General features: G+C 51.0%; 1 protein-coding gene across 3 annotated transcripts in view; it reads left to right on the forward strand.

Annotated features, from left to right (window-relative positions):
- Positions 1 to 23,782, forward strand: part of RASGEF1A (RasGEF domain family member 1A) — an 85,116-nt gene that overhangs the window by 26,271 nt on the left and 35,063 nt on the right. Inside the window, exon 2 of one of the 3 annotated variants that reach the window (XM_045438155.1) lies at positions 22,722 to 22,794. The exons of 1 other annotated variant lie outside the window; for it this stretch is intronic. The gene's annotated coding sequence lies outside the window, so the exon portion shown is untranslated. Of the gene's footprint in view, positions 1 to 18,656; positions 18,758 to 22,721; positions 22,795 to 23,782 lie in introns of those variants that run through there. One more of the 3 variants, XM_045438153.1, reaches the window with a different exon arrangement.

Here is a 23,782-nt window from a genome sequence, read left to right on the forward strand (position 1 = left end):
CCCACACCCAGTGGTTCTCAAACCTGACTGCACATTACAATCCCCCTCACGCTGGCAGGAAGCGTAAATTCCCAGGCCACATCCCCAGAGACTGGTTTAGTCAGTCTGGGGGTGGAGCCCAGAGATCCATTTTTAGCAGTCTTGTTGGGGAGGGGTGGTGATGGGAGACACTTTTGGGGAGTGAATTATGTCAGACAACAGGCAGAAATGGGACGCTCCTTGGTCCACTGGACAAAGTTGTCTCTTCGTGGTTGGTGACAGAGTGCACTGAACTGGGGGCCAATCTCTGCATCACCCAGCCAGGAATTGTCAAAGCGGCTTGGTGCTGTGGTGGCCCCCCCAAACTCGGGTCACCCCATCTGTAGACGTGCAGTGCCGGGAAAGGGTACCGGGCAGGGAGCTGCGACTGCCCTCCTGGCTGTATATCACACACTGCAGTTTTTAGAAGAGGAGACTGAGGTTCAGAGAGGCGAAAGGCTTGTGCCAGCTCCCCAAGTGGGGGATGCAGAGCTGGGGACCTCGCCAGGCTGCCTGGCTCTGCTGCGAGAGTTGTGCCGCCTCCCTTGGGGACTCTACCGGAAGAGGGCAGTGAATAATCTTGCTTTAAAAGTGGCATTTAAACGCATACATTGAAACGTCTGCAGGAGCATTGTCCTGATTAAGGAACTCTCAGACCCTGGAGCCCAGTGCCTCAGTAGCAGCTCCTGACCCGGACACGGCCCCGCACTCTCAGGATGAGGTCTCCTACCCCCCTCCCCACCCCACCCCACCAGGGATCTCTGCCCAAGGTCCTTGGCCTCAGTGCTCCCTGGGAATGTTGAGCCCAGATTCCTGGGCATGGAGAGTGAATTTTTAATGTGACTTCTGTCTCGCTGTAAAGAAGGTTTATTCACAGCAAAAGTCTGTAACAGTCCAAGGGAAGGCTGAGCCCACGGCCTGTAGCCTGAGAGCACAGAAGGCAGAATTCCATCCACCTCTGGAACCTGTTCTCAGGTGCTCTGTCCTTCCTTCCTGCCGAGAAGAGGTGCTTGCTGTCTCCTGCTCCACAGAGCACCCCCACCCCCCACCCCACCAGAGGCAGGACTCAGGCCAGGGGCCTCCCTGCAGGCTCAGCCTGTTGCCCTGAGTGCCTCTTCTAAATTGGAGGTGACCTGGTATATGGCAGGGGGTTTCAAACTTTCTTTAGTGGTGAAAGAAACCCAAAATGATACCAAATAGGTCCTAGGGAACTAGCTGTGTTTGAAAGGAGGTGGCGAAGATGGCTGAGAGTCAGGTAAAGGAGACAGTCATGGGATGATCCCAGGAATAGCATGGCTGCGGAGGCTCCTGATCTGTGAGCCCTGGCAGGGAGAAGGTGCGGGGGCAGGCCAGGCAGGAAGAGCACTCTGAACAGAGGGAACAGCCTGTGCAGAGTTTGGTGGGGGAGGGAGCAGAGCCACCCAGCAGCAGTGGGGATGGGGTCAAGGTGAGCCTGCACCTTGCCAGCCATGTCACCAGGTTTTGTCCTCCGTGAAGCAGTGGGAAGCCAGTGAAATGTTTTAAGTTGGGGCAGACAAAAGCCACACACGAGATGGTATCTGTAGAGAGCTTAGCAGCTGGGGAGGGGCCGGAAAGGGGGGTAGCAGTGAAAACAGGGACCACCGGGCAGAGGTTGTCTGAGGAGAGAGATGGCCAGTTGGATTAGGTTGTCAGCGGGGATGGACAGGCAGACGTGGTCAGACATGGGAAATACAGAGCAAGTGAAACTACGGGGAGCAGGTGACCCACTGGACATAGGGCGGGGGCGGGGTCTTTGTAGCTCTTTTACAATTATTTCCTTTAAGATTTCTTTTGTTGCCTAAAGTGTTCATTTCCTCTGGGGTCTGTTCTTCCCTTGGCCCTTTGGCCTTTTGCTTTCATGCTGTTCGCCCGCCCTCCTCTTCATGCCTGTTTGTGCCTCCTGAACTTGGGGCTGTCTGTCTGTTTTAAGGCAGGGGTCTGGGGGCTGGCCGAGCACTTCCTCTGCTGTCTTGGGGTCAGACTGTATTCCACAGAGTCTCGCCTCCTGCGTGGAATCCCTAGGCAGACACTGAGCAGTGAGACAGGATGAGTTAGCACTTTGCTCTAAGGCAAGTTGGGGTGTTCGGGACTGGCTGTCAGCAGCAAACCACCCCCCCAACCCCCAACAGTGCCTGAGCTTTGAGGGCTTCACACAGGGCACCTGGCGCCACACTGAAGGCCGGCTTAGAAAACAGCTCTCCTGGGGCGCTTGGCTGGCCCAGTCGATGGAGCATGTGACTCTAGATCTTGTAAGTTTGAGTCCCATGTTGGATGTAAAGATTCTCTAAAACAATAAAATCTTAAAAAAAAAAAGAAAGAAGAAGACAGCTGTCCACACGGGGGTCTGTCCCTGCCTCCAGGCCCAGTAATGACCTGTCCATGTCCTGTGGTGAGAGGGCGAGGTGAGTCCTCCCTCAGGCAGACCTCCACACGGCCTTTGGTCTGTGTGCCCACTTTTCTTCCGAAAGATGGGGATTCCTGTTCAGGCTTTTGTGTGATTTTGTTTACCACCCACCCCCACCTGCCTTCCGTTTTCCAAAAGCATGAGTCACTCTGGTCCATCAGTGACCCACCCTCTTCCACACCTTTTCCTCTGTGTTCTTTTAGCTCATGGAAGTTGGGAAGGGTGAAAGGCAAGTGCACATTCTCTGTCCACCATCTTTTTAAAAATATTTATTTATTTATTTATTTATTTATTTATTTATTTATTTATAACATGGGCGCATGGGGGAGGGAGGGGAGAGAGAGAGAGAGAGAGAGAGAGAGAGAGAGAGAGAGAATCCCAAACAGGATCCACACTCAGTGCAGAGCCCAATGTGGGGCTCAATCCCACAATCCCACAACCCTGGGATCATGACCTGAGCCAAAATCAAGAGTCCGATGCTTCACCGACTGAGCCACCCAGGCACCCCTGCTTCACCATCTTGAACTAGAAGTCAGGAGAATTTCTTCTTGTAAAAGGCGCTCTTATAAATCTGTACGTTTTATTACCATTTCTCAGGTCTAAAGTTGTGATGGCATCTTTGATTTCTCTGTCTCTCAAAAACCATATCTGATCAATGAGCAAATCCCATCCTTAATATAGTCCATAGTCTTCCCTTTCTCGTTCCGTGCACTGCTACCTCCCCAGGGCAAGCCACCCTCCCAAGCATCAAGAGTTACATGCTCCACCGACTCTGTGGACTCAACTTCATTCTTTTGCATGTGGCTATTCAGTTGTCTCAGCACCATTTGTTGAAAAGACTATTCTTTTCCCGATGAATTGCCCTGCCACCCTTGTTGAAAATCAATTGTACATAGATATATGGGTTTGTTTTTGGATTCTCAACCTGTTCTCTTGGTCTATATGCCTATCTTTGTGCCAGTATCACACTGACTTGATTACTTTAGCTTTGCATTAAGTTTTTAATGGGGGAAGTGTGAGTCTTCCAACTTTTTTCTTCTTTTTAAAGATTGCTTTAGCTGTTCTAGATCCCTTGCATTTCCATGCGAATTTTAGGAACAAGTTATCAATTTCTGCAAAAACAAAAACAAAACAAAACAACAACAACAACAAAACCCCAGCAGCTAGAATTGTGAAAGTGATCACATTGACTCTGAAGATCACTTTGGGGAATGTTGTCGTCTTAATATTATCTTCCAATTCATGAACATGGGATGTCCTTCTATTTATTTAAGACTAAATCAATCTCTTCCAAATATGTGCTATAGTTTTCAGTGTACAAGTCTTGCACTGCTTTTGTTAAATTTACTCCTAAGTATTTTATTCGTTTTGATGCTATTGTGGATGGAATTGTTTACATTTATTTACATATATTTAAAAATTTTCCTTGTGATTTCTTCTTTTCCCTGTGGTTATTTAGGAGCATGTTGTGTAATTTCCACATATTTGTGAATTTCCCAGTTTTTTAAATGTTATTGACCTCTGCTATTCCATTGTGGTTACAGAACATACTTTGTATGATTTCAGCTCTTTTAAATTTATTAAGACTTGTTTTATGGCCTACCATATGGTCTGTTTTGGAGACTATTCCATGCATATTTGAGGAGAATATATATTCTTTTGTCTGGTTGATTTATAGTATTGTTCAAGTTTTCTGTTTCCTTACTGATCTACTGTTTAGTTGTTTTATTCATTACTGAAAGCAGGGTATTGAAGTTGAATACTAGTTTTGCTTAATTGTCTATTTTCCCCCTCAGTTCTATCAGTTTTTCCTTCTTAAATTTTGGGGTTCTGTTGTTAGGTGCATATATTTATAATTATTATATCTTCTTATGGATTGACCCTTTTATCATTATATAATCTCCTTTTTCATTGCTAGTAACAATTTTTTAGCAGTCTTAGAAATATCTATTTTATATGTCTTCATACACAGCTGTACATTTATTACAGAATTACTATCACATCCAAAAACTGATACAACACAGTTCAACATAGTGAGTAAATAGCAATCTTAGAAATAGCTTCTTAATATGGATGCTTTTTTTTTTTTTACCATGAGTCTTAAAACAATGCTGTGGTTGGTTAGAGATTGGCATAACATCTATATACCAAAATAAAAGTGTTCTCGACTTTCTGAGCAAGTGTTACTCTAGAAACCTCTTTTATATTAGTGACTTTTAACACATCTCTACATGCACTACAGACCTGTAAGCACATCTCTTCACAGAAATAAAACTGTTCTCATCTTGACAAGCCTGGAACATACTTAGAAATGTCTTTTTTTTTTTTTTTTTTTTTTTTTACTTGTCTGTTTAATCAGTTTTTCTGTATACAATACCAACTGGCAACACAGACACCTAATTAAATTACACCCTTCTGAATTTTCTGAGATAGTGGCATTCTTAGAAACATATTTTGCATATGTATTTAAATACTTTTCTAACATGTATTATAGAAACACACTTATTGAAATACTATTCTCAACTTGCCAAGCATGAAAGAATCATACAAACATCTTTTTTTCACATATCTAGTAACGATTTTTTCTTAAAGTCTATTCTGTCTCATAAATTCTATGTTGTCTGATATAGCCTTTCTAGCTTTCTTTTGGTTATTGTTTACACAGAATATCTTTGCCATTCTTTCACTTTCAACCTATTTGTCTTTGAATGTAAAGTGTGCCTCTTGTAGGAAGCACATTGTTGAATTATGTTTTTAAACCCATTTTGCCAATCTCTGACTTTTAACTGGAATGTTTAATTCATTTACATTTAATGTAATTACTGGTAAGATAGGGTTTGCTATTTGTTTTTCATTTTCAAATTTGTCATTTTTGTTCTTCCGTTCCTCCCTTGTTGCCTTCTTTTGTGTTGAGTAGATATTTTGTAGTACCATTTTAATTCTCATGTCATTTCTTTTATTATCTATTTCTGAGTTTTTACCTTAGTTGTTGCTTGGAAGATTACCATTATCATCTTAATTTACAACAATGTACTTCAGATTAATACTAACTTAATGTCAGTAGCATATAAAAACTTTGCTTTTCTGCAGTTCTGTTACCTTTCTTCTCCTTTGTGCTCTTATTGTCATAAAATTTACATATTTAGATTTCTGTACTCATCAACAAGTATTTATAATTATTGACTGCTGCAGTTTTCTTTTAATTCAGAGTTATAAGCATCAAGTACACTTATACTGTCTTCTATATTTACCTATATAGTTACTTTTACTAGTGTTCTTTGTTTTTGCATATAGATTTGAGGGACTCTAGTAGTTATTGTAGGTTAGTTATCTCTGTTTTTATTTATCTGTACAATTTCTCCTTCATTTTTGAAAGATAGTTGTACTGCATAAAGATTTGTTGGTTGACATCTTTTTTCTTTCAGTACTTTATATATGTTATCCCACTGCTTTCTGGCCTCCATGGTTTCTGATGGGAAACCTACTTGGAGTTTGTTGAGCTTTTTGGATGTGTAGATTAATGTTTTTAATCAAATCTGGGAAGTTTCAGCCACTGATACTTCCAATATTCTTACTGCTCCACCCCCCCTCCCACCCGCCATCTCACTTTCTGGGACTCCCGTTATACATATGTTGGTATGCATGATGGTATCTGAGGCTTTTTTTATTTTTCTTAATGTTTTAGTTTCTGTTCCTCAGACTAGATGACATCTATTGACCTATCTTCAAGTTCACTGATTCTTTCTTTCTTTTTCTTTTTTTACCTGTTCAAATCTGCTGTTGACCCCTTCTAGTTAAATTTTTTATTTTAGTTGTTATAGTTTTCAATATAAAAATTTGTATTATATATATGTATATATATAAATAAATAATTATATATAATTATATATTATGTATAATTATATATATATATATATATATATATATATATATATATATATATAATTTGAAATCCTTTATTGTTATTCTCCATTTGGTGAAACTGTTTCCATACTTTTCCTTAATTATTTAGACATGGTTTCTTTAATTTCTTTTTTTAATTCTTTTTTCCCTAGTTTTATTGAGATATAATTGACATATAAATTGTATAATTTTAAGATGTACAACATAATGATTTGATATATGTATATATCTCAAAGTGATTGCCACAATAAGTTTAGTTAACATCTATCACTTCACATAATTGCAAAATCTTTTCCTTGTGGTAAGAACTTTTAAGATACTCTCTTAGCAACTTTTGAATATGCTATACAGTATTGTTAATTAAACTTTTTTAAATGTTTATTTACTTTTTGAGAGAGAGAGAGAGAAACAGAACAAGAGTAGGGGAGGGGTAGAGAGAGACAGAGACACAGAATCCAAAGCAGGCTCCAGGCTCTGAGCTGTCAGCACAGAGCGCGACGTGGGGCTCAAACTCATGAACCATGAGATCATGACCTGAGCTGAAGCTGAATGCTCAACCAGCTGAGCCATCCAAGTGCCCCAGTATTGTTAATTATATTCATCATGTGGTACATTACATCCTCAGAACTTATTTTGTTTTAAGTTTATTTTGAGAGAGAGAGAGCATGAGCAGGGGAGAGGCAGAGAGAGAGGGAGCGAGAGAACCCCAAGCAAGCTCCACACTGCCAGCATGGAGGCCAACACAGGGCTCAAACCCATGAACTGTGAGGTCATGACCTGAGCTGAAGTCGGTGGCTCAACCAACTGAGCCAGGCACCCCAGAATTTGTTTATTTACTGGGAATTTGTAACTTTTGACCACTTTCACCTGATACCCCAACCCCCCACCTCCTGCCTTTGAAAACCCCAAACCTGATCTCTGTTTCTATGAGTTTGGTTGTTTTAAATTCCACATAAAAGTGAGATTGTATACTATTTTTCTTTCTCTGTATGACTTATTTCACTTAGCATAATGCTCTCAAGTTCCATCCATGTTGTTGCAAATGTCAGAATTTCTTTCTTTTTTTATGGCTGAATATTATTCTATTCACATTTTCTTTATTCATTCAGTGACGGCCATTTAAGTTGTTTCCACATCTTGGCTGTTGTAAATAATGCTGCCGGATACACGGGTGTAGGTATCACTTTGGTGTAATGTTTTTGTTTCCTTTGAATATATACTCAGAAGTGGAATTGCTGGGTCATATGGTAGTTCTAGTTTGAATTTCTCGAGGAACCTCCATACTGGCTTTCATATTGGCTACACGAATTTACACTTCCACCAAAAGTGTGTAAGGGTTCCCTTTTCTCTACATCCTCGCCAACATTTGTTACCTCTCATCTTTTTGATGGTAGCCATTCTAACAGGTGTGAGGTGATCTCATTGTGAATTTGATTTGCATTTTCCCAGTGATTAGTGATATTGAGTACCTTTTCATACACCTGTTGGCTGTTTGAATATCTTCTTTGGGAAAGTGTCTATTCAGGTCCTTTGCCCATCTTAGATTGGATTGTTTGTGTTTTATATATGTACGTATGTAAGTATGTGTTTATTTAGCTATTCAGTAGTATGAGTTTCTTATATATTTTGGACATTAACCCCTTATCAGATGTGTGCTTTGCAAATATTTTTACTCATTCTGTAAGTTGCCTTACTTAATTTCTTTGAATACATTTTAAATGGCCTATTTAAAGTGTTTGTTTAATAAATCAAATGTCTGGGGGTGCCTGGCTAGCTCAGTTGAAAAAACGTGTGGCTCTCCGTCTTGGGATTATGAGTTCGAGTGCCATTTTAGAGGTAGGGATTACTTAAAAAAAAAAAAAAGAAGTCAGGTGCGCCTGGGTAGTGTAGTTGACTAAGCTTCTGACTCTTGATCTTGTCTCAGGTCATGATCTCACAGTTTTGTGAGTTCAAGCCCTGCATCAGGCTCTGTGATGATGGTGTGGAGCCTGCTTGGGATTCTGTCTCTCCTTCTTTCTGACTCTCCCCTGCTTGTTCTCGCTCTCTCTCTCAAAATAAGTAAACTTAAAAAAAAAAGTCCAATGTCTGGAATTCCCCAGGGACAGTTGTTAGTGGATGCTTTTTTGCCCGTGGGCCATATTTTCTTGTACGTCTTGTACTTTTTTGTTGCAAACTGGATATTCTAAATAATTTAATGTGGCGCCTGTGGAAATCAGATTCTCACTGGTCTTCAGGGTTTACTGCTATTGCTGTTCGTTGAAGTCACTGTTGTTTCTTCAGTGACTTTTCTGAGTTAATTCTGGAGAGTGGCCACTATAGTTTCTTTTTGGTTAGCTTGGTTATCATTTAATGATTGCACAGAGATTTCTTTATGTGCCTGGAACGAATAAGTCTCCCAGTCTCTACCCAAGGCCTCTGTGTGCACGTTGGGGAACACCTTCAACTCACAGCCAGGGAGCTGACGGCTCTGCTGTAGCCTTCACTTCCTGCTTGCACAGAGCCTCAAAGTCAGCCGGAGTGAGAGCAGAGGGCCTCCCCAGGGCTTACCTAAGCATGCGCGCATGCCTGGACCTGCATGTGGCCTTCTGGATTCCCAGGAATACACTGCAACTCCTTAAAGCCCCTATGGACCTCTCATTATTGAGCTTCGTCTTTTAAGCTTTTGGGTTAGTCTACTGTTTGCTCCAACTACTCTTCACTGCCTCAGGCAGCTGTGAAGTTAAATGCCTGTAATTGTTTCTGACAGTCATCCCAGAGGAATAGGCTTTTTGTACAGAGTGAGGTCTGAGTCAGGTCAAGTGCAGACATCCTCGCAAATGGGATCTTTCAGGGAACCACCAGTGGGGTCAAATAATGACGGTTTTCTGGGAATGAGGCGCTGTTCTGCACTCCCCAGAGGCTTCCAGGCTGCTGATTTTCACGACAAGTATGGGGTCTTGTTTTTCAAGGCATAGGGAGCTAATGAGTGGAGGATGTGACTAAGGCAAATTAAACGCCACGAAGCTTACAATTCTTAGTGAGATTCAGTCGTTTGTTTGTGAATAAATGCTTCCTGGTTTTCTCCAAGCCCCTGATTAATTTACAGAGTTCTAAAAATGTTGATTCTGATCATTTTGGCTAGTTTTCCTGGGGAGAAAGGTTTTATGAGGAGAGAATTCTCAAAGGTGCTTAGTCTACAGTTTCACTGACACTTGGCCATCCTTTGAGAGCACTTCTGTGATGTCTCTTTAATTTAAAAGGCACATAATCTTTGATCTGACACATCCCATCTTAGGAGTTTACCCTTCAGATATGGTCACATTTTTTAATGAAGACCCTTGGCCAAGGATGCTACATGCGGGAATTTTGTGGTGACCACACCCCACTTGAATGCCTTTTGCTAGGGGATCTATCATGCATGTGACAGCCCAGCCACCGGACAGAATGTCCTGCAACTAATACAGAACCTGAGGAGTTGCCCAGAGAAAAGAGCAGGTTGAAAACATTCCATGAAGTGGGAGCCCTGTGGTCCAGAAAAAGAACCCTGTATGCCCATGTAAATGATTTCATGAACACAGTGATTCTGGAAGGTGACACAAAGACACTGTTAACAGCGGATGTCTCTGGGGATGGCCTGGAGCCTGGGGTGAGAGAGGACTTACTTTTTCTTGTATAGCCTTCTGTACCGTTGGTGCTGGCTGGAAGAATGAAGAACACTTCTCTGCAGGCCACGCCCACCACTCTCCCTCCCACGGGGTCCTCAGGACCGGTGCGGGTCCCCAGAGGGGAAAGGGCATGCGCGCTGGTCTCGGCTCTCTGACTTCACTGGGTCTCCTCTGAAGGAGGAGTCCCAGTCCTGTCCAGTCCTGGCCCTGGGCCACCACACAGATAGGGAGGGCTAGGAACTGGGGGCGCTGGTCAGGGGATCACAGCTGTCTGGGGCAAGAGGAGAGGGTACAACAGCATCCTTCCGAGAGCCAGTGATTCTGAGACAGAGAGAGCCCTACCAGGAACGTTTGTGTCTGCGCGGGAGTAGGCTTGTGCACACAGAGGTCACCTCATGTCCAGCTGGCACCGAGTCCCTTTCTACCAGCCTGGGGCATTATTCTCTCCCACGCAAGATAGACTCTGGCTGTGCCCAGACACTCATCGGCAGACAGCCGCAGCCCTCCCCGGGGAGGAGGCAACAACTCCCAGAGGCTCACGACCTGCTCACACACCTGTCAGTCCAACCAGCCTCCCTCTGGACGCTCCTTCAGGGTTCCCCAGTGCTCCTCCCCTGCTCAGATGCCCAAGTGGCTGTCAGGGCCTCCCTTTCCATCACAGACAGCCTCTCACCACCCAAACGGAGAGGGCTAGGGGAGAGCCCCCAGGACCTTCACGGTGGCCCCAAGCCTCTTCAGGGTTGCAGAACCTTTGAAGGACTATTTGTAGGCGTGCAGACAGGACAACGGGCAAGGAAATCAGAGGAGGGACCCAAACTCTTCCTCAAACCTGTAATAAAGTATAAGTAAACTGTCAAAAAATGCAATGTAACTATCCAAAATATTTGAAGTGAGTGAAGTAAACAGAGAAGCTCAAGCGTAGGAGACCATATGTTCTACTGTGGTTAAAACCTTTTCTGAACGTGGCGCTCAAATGTACCTGCATCAGGCTCCAGCACACCTCTGCCTGTTCAGCCTCTGCTCCTCCCACGGCCCCCCCTCCCCACCCAGCTCAGGGGCTGCACTGGGTCCAGATCGCTGCCCACAGTGCACGAGGGGTGGGTCTCCATGTGCCTTTGCCAAGGGATTCTAGAAGCCTGCATTCTCCTCCAAAAGAGAGTGACTGTGGCAGACCTGGGTCATGTGTGTACAGGGAAATGTCTTAGTGGCTGGGGGTTAAGCACGCGGGCGAGGTCCCCAAGGACTCCTGTGGGGCTGGGTGGGGCCAGGCACCCTGGCCCTGGTATCAGGCGTCTGGGCTTGGGACCAGGCTGAGGCTCAGCTGTGAGCAGTTACATCTTATTAAAATGGAGGTGGGGTGTCTGGGTGGCTCAGTTGGTTAAGCATCTGGCTCTTGATTTCAGCTCAGGTCATGATCTCATGGTTCGTGAGATCAAGGCCCGAGTCTGGCTCTGCACTGACAGCAAAGAGTCTACTGGGGATTCTCTTTCTCCTTCTCTCTCTGCCCTTCCCCTCTCTGTCTCTGTCTCTCTTAAGACAAATAAATAAACTTGAAAAGAAAGGGGTGGGGAAAGGAGGCAGAGACCATCAGGATGGGGTGTGAATCAGGGTTGAGAATCCTTGCTTCTTCCTCACATCTCAAAATCCACAGTTATGGATGGCAGGAAGGGAGCTTGGGACTACATATTCCTTCTTTCTCTTGGAATCAAGGGAACCACTGTCTTCCCATATCTGTGTCATCTCTCACTCCCAGAAAGATGTCCCAAGATTACCGAGAGTCCCTGCCTCTCTCCTCTGGACCCCAAGCCAGGGTCTGCCTGTCCCCTGGACCCTTCCTCGCACCCACAGGGACTGGCCCCTGGGCTGCTGGCATTTTCTTCTTGGACGGAGTCCAAATGCTTTGCCCTATGACTTTGGAAATGCAAGCATGGCTTTTGTGGACTTTGGCTATCTCAATATTTCAAAAATGCTTTTGCAAGAAGAACAAACAGACATTGGAATCCATAAATGGTTCCTCCTGGCACAAGATGAAGGGACACGGGGCCAGCCCAGCAACCGTAGAACCCTGGGACAGGTGGCTGCGTGGCCCAGGGATCTGTATTCAAGCAGTGGACTGCACCCCCCAAAGCTGGTCTAAGGCCCCAGGCTTGTTGTGGGGTCTTGGGCGAGCCCTGCTCCTGTGTGAGCCTCCGTTTCCCCAACTGGACTGGTAACCTCTCAAGGCCCCGCAGCCGGCCCCCTCTGATTCTGCAGGATGACGTCTGAAGGCTGGGAAGCAGAAAGGTGGAGCTGGCACTCCAGGCAGGTCCGATGAGCCTGGCAGGGGTGGCTGAGATGCTTGGGCGCTGGCCCGCTACCCTCTCCATGCTGAAGTCTCCCAGGGGACAGCACGCCCACTTCACACGCTTGTGGTTTCCAGGTGGGAAGGTTTGGCTGTGCTCATGCTGGTGCCGCATCCGCCGCCTGGCCCTCAGTCGTTAGGGCCCCCAGTAGGGCCCTCTCTGCATCCCCGGCCTCTGGTTCCAGGGTAGCAGCACTTGTGGGCCGCAGGCCCAGTCCCTCTTCCCTGCCTGCTAGGTGTCCACGGTGCCCTGTTCTGGTGTCCACGCTGATCCCACCGTGAAGATGGCCGGCCTGGGCCCTCCGAGGGGAAGACGTGGTGCTGCCTTCATCTCCTGTGCCCTCTCTGTCCTCAGTTTCCCTGCCTGGGGTCGGGGCTGGGCCAGGTGGAGGCTGAGGTTGCCTGCCCTCTGGGCCCCCTCGGGCCAGCCAGGTGGGGGTCATCCTGGGTATCGGTCCCAGAGAGGCCCTGGTCACTGTGAGAACCAGACCCCACACCCTCCATGCTCCGTGGGGACGGCCCCGGAGGCCCGAAAAGAGCTGTACAACTGTAAAGTGCTGTTCTCCTCACAAACACATCTAGGTCAGGCTCCTCATGTGGTTGTTCCAGGAACAGGGGGACTTGCCACATCTTAGGGATGCCCAGAGAAGGTGCGGTAGGGCCAGATCAGAGGGCTGGGCCCTCTCCTCTCCACAAGGTCACCTAGCTACTGCCCACAGTCCCCGAGAAGGCTGCCAGAGAGCTCACATTTGAGATCCCCTCGTGTGTGTGTGTGTGTGTGTGTGTGTGTGGTGAGGGTGGGGTGATGCTCAGGTCCAGCCTGGCCTGGGGCACTCAGAGCTATCAGCAAATGAGGAGAGGACTCCTTCTGTCTTATGGGGCCCTTAGTTTCCCCCGGTGCTTGGCCAGCCCCCATCCTCCTTCCCAGACCCCTCATGCTCCTGGAGTCCCTCCTGGCTCCCAGTCCCTGGGGACTCCCGGTCTGCTTCTGCACTTCGCCCTTCCCCTTGGATGGAGCCTCCGGCCATTGTGTGGACCAGTGCTTGGAGCTGACCCTGACCTGTCATGCCCTGTGGCCTTGCCCCCTTGCTCTGCCTCCTCCATCCTCCCCCACTACAGTCTCTCTGTCCCCACCTCCTACCGGCAGTCTCCTCCCACAGTCTCCCTGACCCCACACCCTTCTTGAGCTGTCCTCCAACTTCTTCTTTGCACTTCTAGAAGGAGCAGCCTACATGGGCCACTCCTATTTCTTCTGGTTCTGCACACACTCACAGTCCGGGCCCCCTCCCTTTTTCACCTAGAACAGTCTTCCTGGCTCATCCCTCACTGTCCCTGCCACCCTGGGGCACCTGGCTCATGCAGTCCCTCCATTTCAAATGTTTACTTATTTATTTTGGGGGGGGGGGGTAGGCAGGGAGAGAGAGAGGGAGAGAGAATTCCAAGCAGGCTCTGCGCTGTCAGCACAGAGCCCGATATGGGGCTCGATCTCACAAATGAGACCATGACCTGAGCTGAAATCTGGAGTCAGATGCTTAACTGATGGAGCCACCCAGGCGCCCCTCCTTTCCCCCTCTTAAGAAATAAAGGCTTGATCAGAAAAGTCAGCCCTCCACTGCAGGGGATCCTCACGACCCCTGGAGGAGGGCAGGGGCTAGGTCTGGCCTCAGCCCTGGAGGACAGACACCAATGACACCGTAATGACACCCAATGACAGGCAGCCCTTATGCTGCACACAGGTGGCTAGGCTGGGTCTAAACAGTGAAGCTTCCATCCAGCTGAAAAATAGCTGCTGCCAGGTCAGCCCCAAATGGGTTAAAGCTGACACCTCGGCTGTCCTGGGGCCACTCGGAGCCTCAGGTGGGAGTGTCAGAACCCTGCCAGGCTTTCCATAACAGAAGACGCGAGAGCCTCCCAGCTAGCACGGCCCCCCACCCCACCCCGGCCCCAGACTCAGCCACTCTGCTGAGCTTCCGGGGAATTGCCAGGACAGCCATAAGAGAGTCCGTCCAGGTGTCTCTCTTATAGGCTCCCACACTGGTTTTTCCATGCGTTGGATGCACCGAGCTCTTTCTAGCTTTGGGGCCTTTGCACCTGCTGCCCGGCATGCCCCCTGGTACCTTTACAGAACGGCTCCAGTCCAGCATCAGGATCTCTGCCCCAGGCTCTCCTCCCAGGGAGGCCTCCTATGACCCACAGGCTCTGTGTTATTGCCTTTCTTGTCACCAGCTCTATCTTGTTCATTTGTTTCCATGTTTCCCATGCCCTGCTCCCATGGCCCCGAGAATAAACCCCGAGAGCGGTGACCTCGTCTCTGAGAACTCGGCACAAGGAAATGTTCGTTAACTTTCTAAAAATGAGTAAGTGAAGGGGCACCTGGGTGGCTCAGTTGGTTAAGCCACTGATTCTTGGTTTTGGCTCGGGTCATGATCTCACAAACCGGGAGATCGAGCCCCGAGTCGGGCTCTGTGCTGTCAGCAGAGGTAAGAATCAAGCGGACACGTCCCCAGGACGGTGAAAACCCGTGTGTGTGGAGAGGAGGGCTCTTGTCAGGCTGGCTCAGAGGCCCACTTGTCTGCCCCCGATCAGCTCCCACAGCGTGTCCCTGCCTGCCACAAGTAGAACCTTCTGGTTGGCCAGCTGGAAGGAGAAGCTAGCGGGATGTGTGGATGCAGTGATGATCACTGCTGAGCACACACGCCCAGGGGCGAGGCGGCGTGCCAAACTCTTCCAGGTTCTTTATGACAGAGAGGACAGACTGCCCCTCCGGAGACCCATGAGTCTAGATGGCGCTGCTCCCATGCAGCCGTGCTGCCCGATGCAGCCTTTCCTGATACCCAGCCAGGATGCTCCCCACCCCTGTCCGCCCTGGGCACCCTCCAAGCCTTGGTTATACCCCGGCTGGCTGAAGGAAGTCTCCCTTCTCCAGGAGCCTGTCAGGGAGTGAGCTTGAGCTTCGAGTCTCGGTTTTAGAAAAAGAACTTGTGTTGTGTTCAGCTGATGACAGAGCCGTTCATATTCTCTGGAGGAAATTTGGGAAGCACTTAACGAGGATATATGAAGAGAAGAGGAGCAGTGGCCAGTGTGGGCACGCACCCTGATTAACCTCTCAGGGTGTGTGTGCCAGTCTGTTTTATAAGCACACGCACACACATGTGCACACGTGTGCTCACACAACCCATGTGCACACTCGTGCACAAAGCATACCCGTGCAAATACATGCACATATGCGTCCCCACAAAGTCACGTGCACGAGTGCGCACAAACACACACGTGGATGTGTTGTGCTTTAAACCCGGCCCGCTGTCGAGAAGTGGCTTTTCTCATGCGAGGTGCCTTGTGGAGGCCCATCTCCGTCACCCACTTCTGTCCTTTTCCTACCCTGGCCTTCCCCGTCACTTGGGCTAACACTCTGTATTACCTTTAACATTAATTTTGCAGATTTCACCGGTGAAAATTGATTACTCAGGGCCTTTTGTTGCCATGAAGCAATTTGCTCCTTGTTGATGGGTTTTCCTGCTTCTTCATGTGCGGGAGCCTGAGCCCTTCCCCCTCTTTGGGGATGGGAGGTGGAGGCTCTCTGCAGGGTGCAGAAGGACATTCATGCCTTGTCCTCGTCGTCGGTGCTGGCCTGTTTTCAAGGCAGTCCTCCGTGTAGATGATGGGGTGGGTGTTGAGAGCTTTGTGGGGGGAAAGATCTCACTCTGTCTTTCCCTTGACACCCCCTGCCCTCACCACGCCCACAGATACTTTCATTAGGCTCCTTATGAGTGCGTGGTTTATGTCATGACCTATTTCATCTGGGGAGGTCACCTTCCCCAGCCCCTGCCTGCCTCGGTAGCCCAGCACCCTCCTCCCGGACCTCCCCACCCTCACCCCCAGCCCCCTGAACCTCCCTGGGTTCTGCTGCCCTGTATCCCTGCCCTCTTCTCCGTGAATGACTTCTGGCTGTCCCCTCTGTGCATTGCTCCTCAGTCCCATGGCCCTGGTCTCCAATCCAGGTTCTGATGCTGTCTCTAGGAGCAGCCAGTGCCCACTGACCCCTGGGGCGGGATCTCTGGGGACTGGGCCTGGCGGGTGCCTCTTCTGCAAGTTCTGCGAGGATTTGTTCGGGTCTAAAAGCATCTGTCTGGAGGGACCTCCCAGCCCTGCATTCCTGCCTTTTCTCCTGTCCCTGCGTCTGCGACAGCTCTGTGGTGGTCTGCCGTTGGGTCCTGGGATGGGGAGGGCTGGGGTGGACCTCAGGCCTGCAGAGCTAGCAGAGGGGGAAGAGCTGCGGGAGATATCTCATCCTCTTGACCTCCAGGAGGTGGAAGCAAACAGACGGATTCTTGGAAGCCTTGTGTGAAAAGACATTAGGAATCCTCTGTGGCACCGTAAGGCATTTCCCAAAGGAACGCATTTGTGCAGGTACAGATTCTGAGTCTCAGAAGACTGAAGAGGGATGCACATTAACAGTTTCCTGCCTGCCAGGGCCCTCCTCCCAGGCAGCGCTGACCCAGGAGGCTGGACTTGGTGGCGGCAGACACGGGGTCAGGGCCAGTGCTGCAGACCCTCACTGGGACCAGGGCTGGGTGGGCAGGCATCCCGGAGTGGCCCGCCAGCATGGGGGGGGGGGGCATTAGAAGGGCCTCCCTCGGCTGCCACAGGGTCTCCTGGAACATTTGGGAGGAAGCAGTTCTGCGGCGAAATACCTTTGAGAAATGCTCTATCCGCTGCTAATCCAGAACATGGCTGCCACACAAGGGTGACAGGCCCAGGGGCGAGCGGGCTGAGAGCCAGCTCGCTTTCTGCTTATGACCCTGCCCTCCTGGAGCAAGCGGTGCTTTTTTCTAATTCTCACAAAGGCATGGCAAGGACTAGAATTTGCAGCCCTTCTTGGATCTACAAGACACTGAGAAGCCCTGGGTAGAGAGCCCAGTGTCGCCTGGTGTTGACCCTGGAACCCTACTCTCCCGCAGCCTGGCAGGGAGCACTGCCGGGGGGGGGGGGGGGGCACAAGAGTCTCGGGAGACAGGCTGGCCCCCTGTTGGCAGCACCCCGCTTTGCAGCCTGGAGCAGGTCCCAGCTTTGCCCTGGGCCCCATCTTCTCACCTGTGAGTCGTGCAGAGGCTGTGTCCAAACTGCGTTGCTTTATGGGTTGGTGCAAAACCAGATAGCAGCTCCCCCGAGGAGCCCCTGCTCGTGCCATCATCATGGTGACTGACAGGGCTGGGGCAGGTGTGACGGCGGCGAGGTCAGATGAAGAGGGTGGGACTGACGCCCTGTGATAGATGCAGAGGACAGTGGTCTGGGCTGTCCCGCACTCACACTCCCCCGGGCCTTCTGATGCGGATGGATTCCCAGCTCCTGCATTGGAACAGGGCGCATCTCTGGGCCTCTGCTGCCTCCCTGGAGGATGGAGTAAGGGGAAATGCTAGACCAAGTGGCCCCTCCCTCTGCCCTTGCGCCTTCCCCCCACCTTGTCCTGATTTGGTGTTCACCAGATGCCCCCCTCCCACTGGGCCAATTGTGCCGCCCGCCCATCCTGCCCTCACTGCCCTCCCCGGGGGCACTCGTAGAGCCTTCTCAGCCGAAGGGCTTCATGAGAACCGGGGTCCACCCAAATCAGATTTGGCTCTTAGCTCCATCTGGTGAGAAAGAACGAACGTCATGTTCAGTCAGAGTTGGCAGGGGGGGACGGACTGAGGCTCACAGAAGCTGTGACCTGGTCAAGGACTGTCTGCTAATGACATCACAGTCCATGGGCAGCTCGCCATGAGTCCCGTGTACTTCCGACTTCCCCACCGCCCAGAGACAAACCACTGTCCTGGACGGAGTGGCCTGCTCTCTCCCCCAAGGCCAGAGGACTGCCCAGCCCGAAGTCCCGCAGCTCTGGAAGGCCCATCCTCAGGGTCTCTGTCCCCGCCAGCCCCAGGATGCTGCAGGATCCAGAAGTCTCACCTCAGACCCGACCTCCCTGTGACGGCTCCAGGGTCAGCTTTCTGGCAGCATGGCTGCCAAACCTAGAGGCTGTATCCCCTCAGCAAAGGAAATGTTCTCTGACGACAACCACCGCCCATTATGGAACCAGGCCCCTCAACGTCAGGGTGGCCTGTCGGCGGGGCCGAACATCCAGGCCGGAGGAATGGACGCTCTTGGGGTGCAGCTGGCAGGTGGGGCCTTGCCGCTCTGGCCTGGCAGGAACCCGACGGCGGAGAGCAGACGGCTTCCTCTGCAGCTCCCGCCACCGCTGGCACTGGTCAAGGGGGCACGTCTGGGCTTCCTTTCGGGGGTGCTTCTATCCCCGCCTTTCCTCAGGGACGTGTTCTCGCTCCTGTGTCCTCAGGAGATAAATGGTAGCCGCTGGTGTCACGCAGAGACAGGAGAACCACCTCATTCCGTAAGCTGGCCCGGCCAGCGAGTGTCACCCAAAGGGAAGCCTGGCTGGTAAGAAATTAATTTATTTCTTCATAAGCAGGAATCTTGAGTATGACCCCTCAGAGGGCTTTTGTGGGATGAGGGAAAGGGCCAGCGTGTGGCCTCTAGCAGGCCTCTAGTCCTGTGGTGGCTCACTCCACCTCTGCCTGGTGATCCGATCTGTGTGGCGGGCTGTGGTCCGTGCTCCGCCCATCGCTGCCAGCCAGGACTCGGGGAGACTCAGTGCGAAGGGACAGCGGGACCCGGGGAGCATGCCCAGCCTGGGGGCACTGCTAGGAACTGACTCCCACCCCTTCCCTGGGAGGACAGGACCCACAGGTGCTCACAGCCAGGCCTGCCTCTTTCCCTCCCTCCTTCCACAGATGGCCTGGGTCCCACCGAGGTACCTCACCGGGATGGAGAGAGGACCCTCCTACCTGTGTTTTCTCCTTCTCCGGAAGCGGAGGCCAGGCTAGGAGCACAGACTGTTCTTAGCCACCCCAGCCCTCTCTCCAAAGGGCGAGTGCTCTCTCTTTGCAGGAGCAGGGTCCCCTCTGGAGAACCAGGATCTCTGTGTCCCCCCAGCCTCTGCCCTAGGGGCCCCCAGACCCTTCCCAGCTCCCAGGCCCCCTGGGGAATTGCGCCCTCCAGATGCAGACCCAGGACACTGGCAGAGTGGATCGAAGGGTGAGTGGAAGCCAGGCCAAGTGGAGGAGGTACACCAGGGCCTCTAGCCCTTGGGGGCCTTTCAGTGGCAAGGGTTCTCTGGGCCCTTCCAGGTAACAAACATCCTGTTTCCCCAAAGTGGGTGTTGAGGTAGAGAGGTGTACAGAGGTGAGGAAGCCCCCGGGGACCCCAGCACCACCCCCAAGGGTGATGCCCATCCCTGGCGTCGGGTCCCCACGTAGCTCGCCTCACCCCTCTGAACTCCTGCCATCATGGATCCCTGTGCGTGGGGAGGGGGCAGGGGCAAGGGCAGGCATGCAGCGGGCAGGAAGGGCTGGGCAGAGGGGAGGGGATGGGAGCCCTGGGTTATAGTTAGTTACATGCTGGGTTACACACGTACTGCACTGTTAGTTACACAGCCTCAGAGCAGGTGGGCAGCTCTCCCTCAATCTGCTATCAGGTCAGGACCAAGGGGAGGGCCACAGTCCAAGGACAAGGGCAGGCTGTAGGGAGGGGCCTGGGAGGTACCTGCCTGGGGTAGGGGTGGGGTGTCATTTATTCAGGGTTACCTCTGTTTGAGGGGACATCAGAAGGGTTAGCTGTCCTCCCCAACCCTACCCCCACACCTTTTGCTTCAGTGGTGCCTAAATCCATTAGTAATTTGTTTGCTTAGAATATTATTCTTCAAAAGGGAATGTTAATGGGATGGTTTTAGGGAAATGCAGAGGCCTGAGTGGCTTCCCCAGGGGACATGAAGTAGTGCCCAACTTATCCAGGTTCCTTGGGGATAGGGTCAGCAGCTGAGGAGAATTGGCACTCCCTTCCCCTCCCGGGGTGTTGGGCACAACTGCCATGGAGCTCATGGGCGTGTTTGCGTCTGAACTCCACAGGGAGACCAGTGGCCACTCTAAGAGAGCTGACGGGCCCACAGGCCACACTGTGTCATGCGGGTTCCTGTTAAATGCTCTTAGCAAGGGCTTCTGAGAGTGTAGACAGCCCAGGCCATCTCCCAGGGGAGGCATAGAGCCTCTGCACAGTGTGAGCCCTTGGAACTAGAAGTTTCTAGAAGTTTCTAGAAGTGCTCGGTTTGTTTGGCTTTGTGTTTTACCAACCACCCTGGTAGCTGAGTGTCACGAACCCTGCTTTGTAACTGAGAGAGTCGCATATGCCTTGCCCCTCACGCTGAGGATTGGAGCTGGAGCTCTGCCTGTGCAGCTGCCCTGGAGGATGAAGGGGCAGGGGGAGGGGAGTCAGTGCAGGAAGCAGAGCCCGACCTTCATCTGTTCCCTCACTCTCAGTGCTTGCTCCTGCGTGATCCCACAGGTGTCATACAGACTTGCACCCGCGCCTACTGGCAGCTGGGCCTCCCCCAGTGCTGGAGCCCAAGCCTTTGAGGTCTCAGCCTCTGCAAGGCCTTTGTGTCCTTATCAACAATCCCGTGGAGGCACTTGGGATCCTGCCTCCCCTGTTCTGCAAGATCAGCCCACCCAATTTAGGCCACCTTTCATCTTCCCAAACCAACATCCCTTTGAAAAGAAGGGAGCAAGTGTTTTTAACAGAGGGGCCTTTGGTCTTGGGCAGATGAGGAGAGGGAGGCCAAGGCCCCAGTGTCCCTGAAATGCACCTTCTCTCAAGTCAGCTTCTTTCGGGTGTGACCCACAGTAGACTCAGAAGGTCCCTGAGCTCAGGTGGCTTCTGCCTGACCTGCATTTATTATTTTTCTCTTTCTCAACTTTTGCAACATAAATAATTTGGAAGTAGAATGTACATACAGAAAAGCGCATGAGTCATAAGTGTGCGGCTCTGGTGAGTTTTCGTGGGATGAAGACATGGGTGACTGGCACCAGCCCCAGCAGCCCCCTCGGAGCTTGATATGCATGGGATCCTGATTAGATGTTCTTTCGCGCCTCGCTTTTTTAGCTGCACGTGATGTGGTGGGACTGGTCCTTGTGGGTGGTTGACTTTGTCAAGCTCTTTGCCGGGGGCGGGGGGCGGGGGGGCTCCGCCGGATGAGTACGCCACAGCTCACTTGGAGGGCAGCCGGCTGCTTCGCAGTTGGGAGGCATCGTGAACGGCGCTGCTCTAGACGCTCCTGGATGTGTCTTTGGTGTGAGTGTGTAAGCATTTCTAGTGGGGCTACACGCAGGGAGGAAGTCCTGGGCCTGCGTGTGCCTGGCTTTCCCAGGCACTGTCGGACCGTCTCCCCATGTGGCTCTACCTGGTCTTGCTCCTGCTGCCAGTGACTGGGAGTTTCCACTGGGTCACGGTCTCACCGGCACTTGGCCTTTTCTGTCCTTTCACTTGAGCCATTCTGGTGGGTATACGGTAATGTCACAGTGTGGTTTTTATGTTCCTTCCCCGATGACAAGTGTAGTTGAGTGTCATTTCCTTTTTCTTACGTGCATCACCATTTTGGAGATCCTTTCTCGTGAAATGCTTCTTCGAGTCTCTCGCCCTTTTTTTTTAAAAATTGGGTCTCTTGACTTTTTTTGATTTGTATGAGTTCTTTATATATTCTGGGTATAAGGCCCGTGCTGGACATCGACATCTACATCTGCACATATATACACAGACATACACAGACACACATTTATTCAACGGATCAGGGCCAGGTGCCCCCATGCACAAACGTCACAGTCACTGGGGCACAGCAGTGAGTAAAACAGACAAAGCCTCTGAACTCACGGAGCCCGAATTCTCTCCCTAGAGGAGACTAACAAATAAGGAAGTGGAAAGGATGTGTGGACTACAGTAGAGTGAGGAGAAAAGTTCAGTGGGGGAGGAGGTGCGGGGGTGGAGGTTAAACACTGTAAATATGTCACCGAGGAGGTGACGTGTCTGTAAGGACCTACAGGAAGAGCACTGCAGGCAGAGGGAGGGCGGGCAGGCCTGTGGGGACTGGTACAGAGTGAGCGAGTGGTGAGTGGAAGGTGGCAGGTCTCAGATGGGGGCAGGTCACCAGGTCACCGGGACTCTGGCTTGCATTTCGTGGGGGTTCTGGGCAGGAGAGGACTGGACCTGACTCAGGATTTAACAAGGCCCTTCGCCTTGGGCCACTGTGCTGAGCAAGCGTGGGTGGAAGCAGGGACACTGATTAGGAACCTGTTGCAGTGGGCTCCTGTCCAGCTGTCCCGTCTGTCCCCGTTGTCAGCACTTGTGAGCACGTCCAGGGTCAGCATCATCCCAGACTCAGGCTGCCCTGCTCTTTGCTCTGCCATCCTCGGAGCATCCTCTCATGGTCCCAGGATTGACGTGCTGTTCTTGGCCTCACGTCCGGCCCACATCCACATCATCTGGGGCCTCTCTTCTGTGTGCTTTGTCTTTCCAGAAGCCTCCGGCAAAGGTCTACTGGCCACACTGCACCTGGCTCATTCTCCACGTTTAAAGCCAAATCTGGCAAGGTAACAAGATCCTTCTGTCAGTCCCCACAAGCCCTCCCTACAAGACCTTGCTCCCTGCATCCAGCCCCGCCCACAGCTTCAAGCAAGGGAACACTCCGGCAGGCATCAGCCCTGGCATGCCCATCTCCCTGCCTCTTTGGGCACCAGGAAGGATATAAATGCAGCCCAGGCACACGCAGAATGCTGATGTCACACCTGTGAGCAAAGGAGAAAGTGCCCTCTGTGTCTGCAAGGACATTCCCATTGTGGAGACAATGGGCAGAGGGGCCCTCCTTCCTCCTGGGGAAGCATCTACTTTATTGAGGTCCTTGGGGATGCAGGTGAAATCTGTGAGTGAGCACCTAGGGGAAATGGCTCTGTGACTATAAGAAGGTGCCGTGGGGCTGGGTATCAGCTCAGCCACCTCCTCTGGGCTGTACCATCTAGAGCAGCAGAGGAGAAGGCCTGCTCTGGCTGCAGGTGGCAGCAGGGGTGTTAATTGCCCACGTGGACATCCTGAGACAATACTGTGGCCAGTTTAGGGCCCAGATGTCAGGCAGGGTTGTGGGCTAGAGCTGAGGGCCACAGGGTGCCTGGCAGGCTTCCCCAGGGCGAGAACCTAGGCCTCACCCTCTTGGTGCTCTGAAGCCATCTGAAGGGGTGAGGTGGCCAGACAGGCCCAGGACCTAAAAGCCCAGGCTGGTGCTTGTGCTACAAGTCCCCTGCAGAGGCCACCATGAACTCCGTATCCTCCAGCTGGCCTGAAATGGGATGCAGAAGCATCAGGGGGAAAGGACAGTGTGAAAGCTTGGAGGGCTGGTGCGCCAGTGGTCTGTGGCCCTGGCCTTCGCTGCCTGGTGCTCCTCCCCGCCCCCAATGCCCGCCCACAGGAGCCGCACCAGGCTGTAGTTAAGGGTGCAGGTGCTACAGCAGTGAGTGCTGGGCTCCAGTCCTAGCAGAAAAAATGAGGGGGCGGTGGAGAGCTCCAAGAGAAAGACACCTGTTTCCA

This window comes from Leopardus geoffroyi, chromosome D2 (genome assembly GCF_018350155.1).
Source record: "Leopardus geoffroyi isolate Oge1 chromosome D2, O.geoffroyi_Oge1_pat1.0, whole genome shotgun sequence".
Lineage (NCBI taxonomy): Eukaryota > Metazoa > Chordata > Mammalia > Carnivora > Felidae > Leopardus > Leopardus geoffroyi.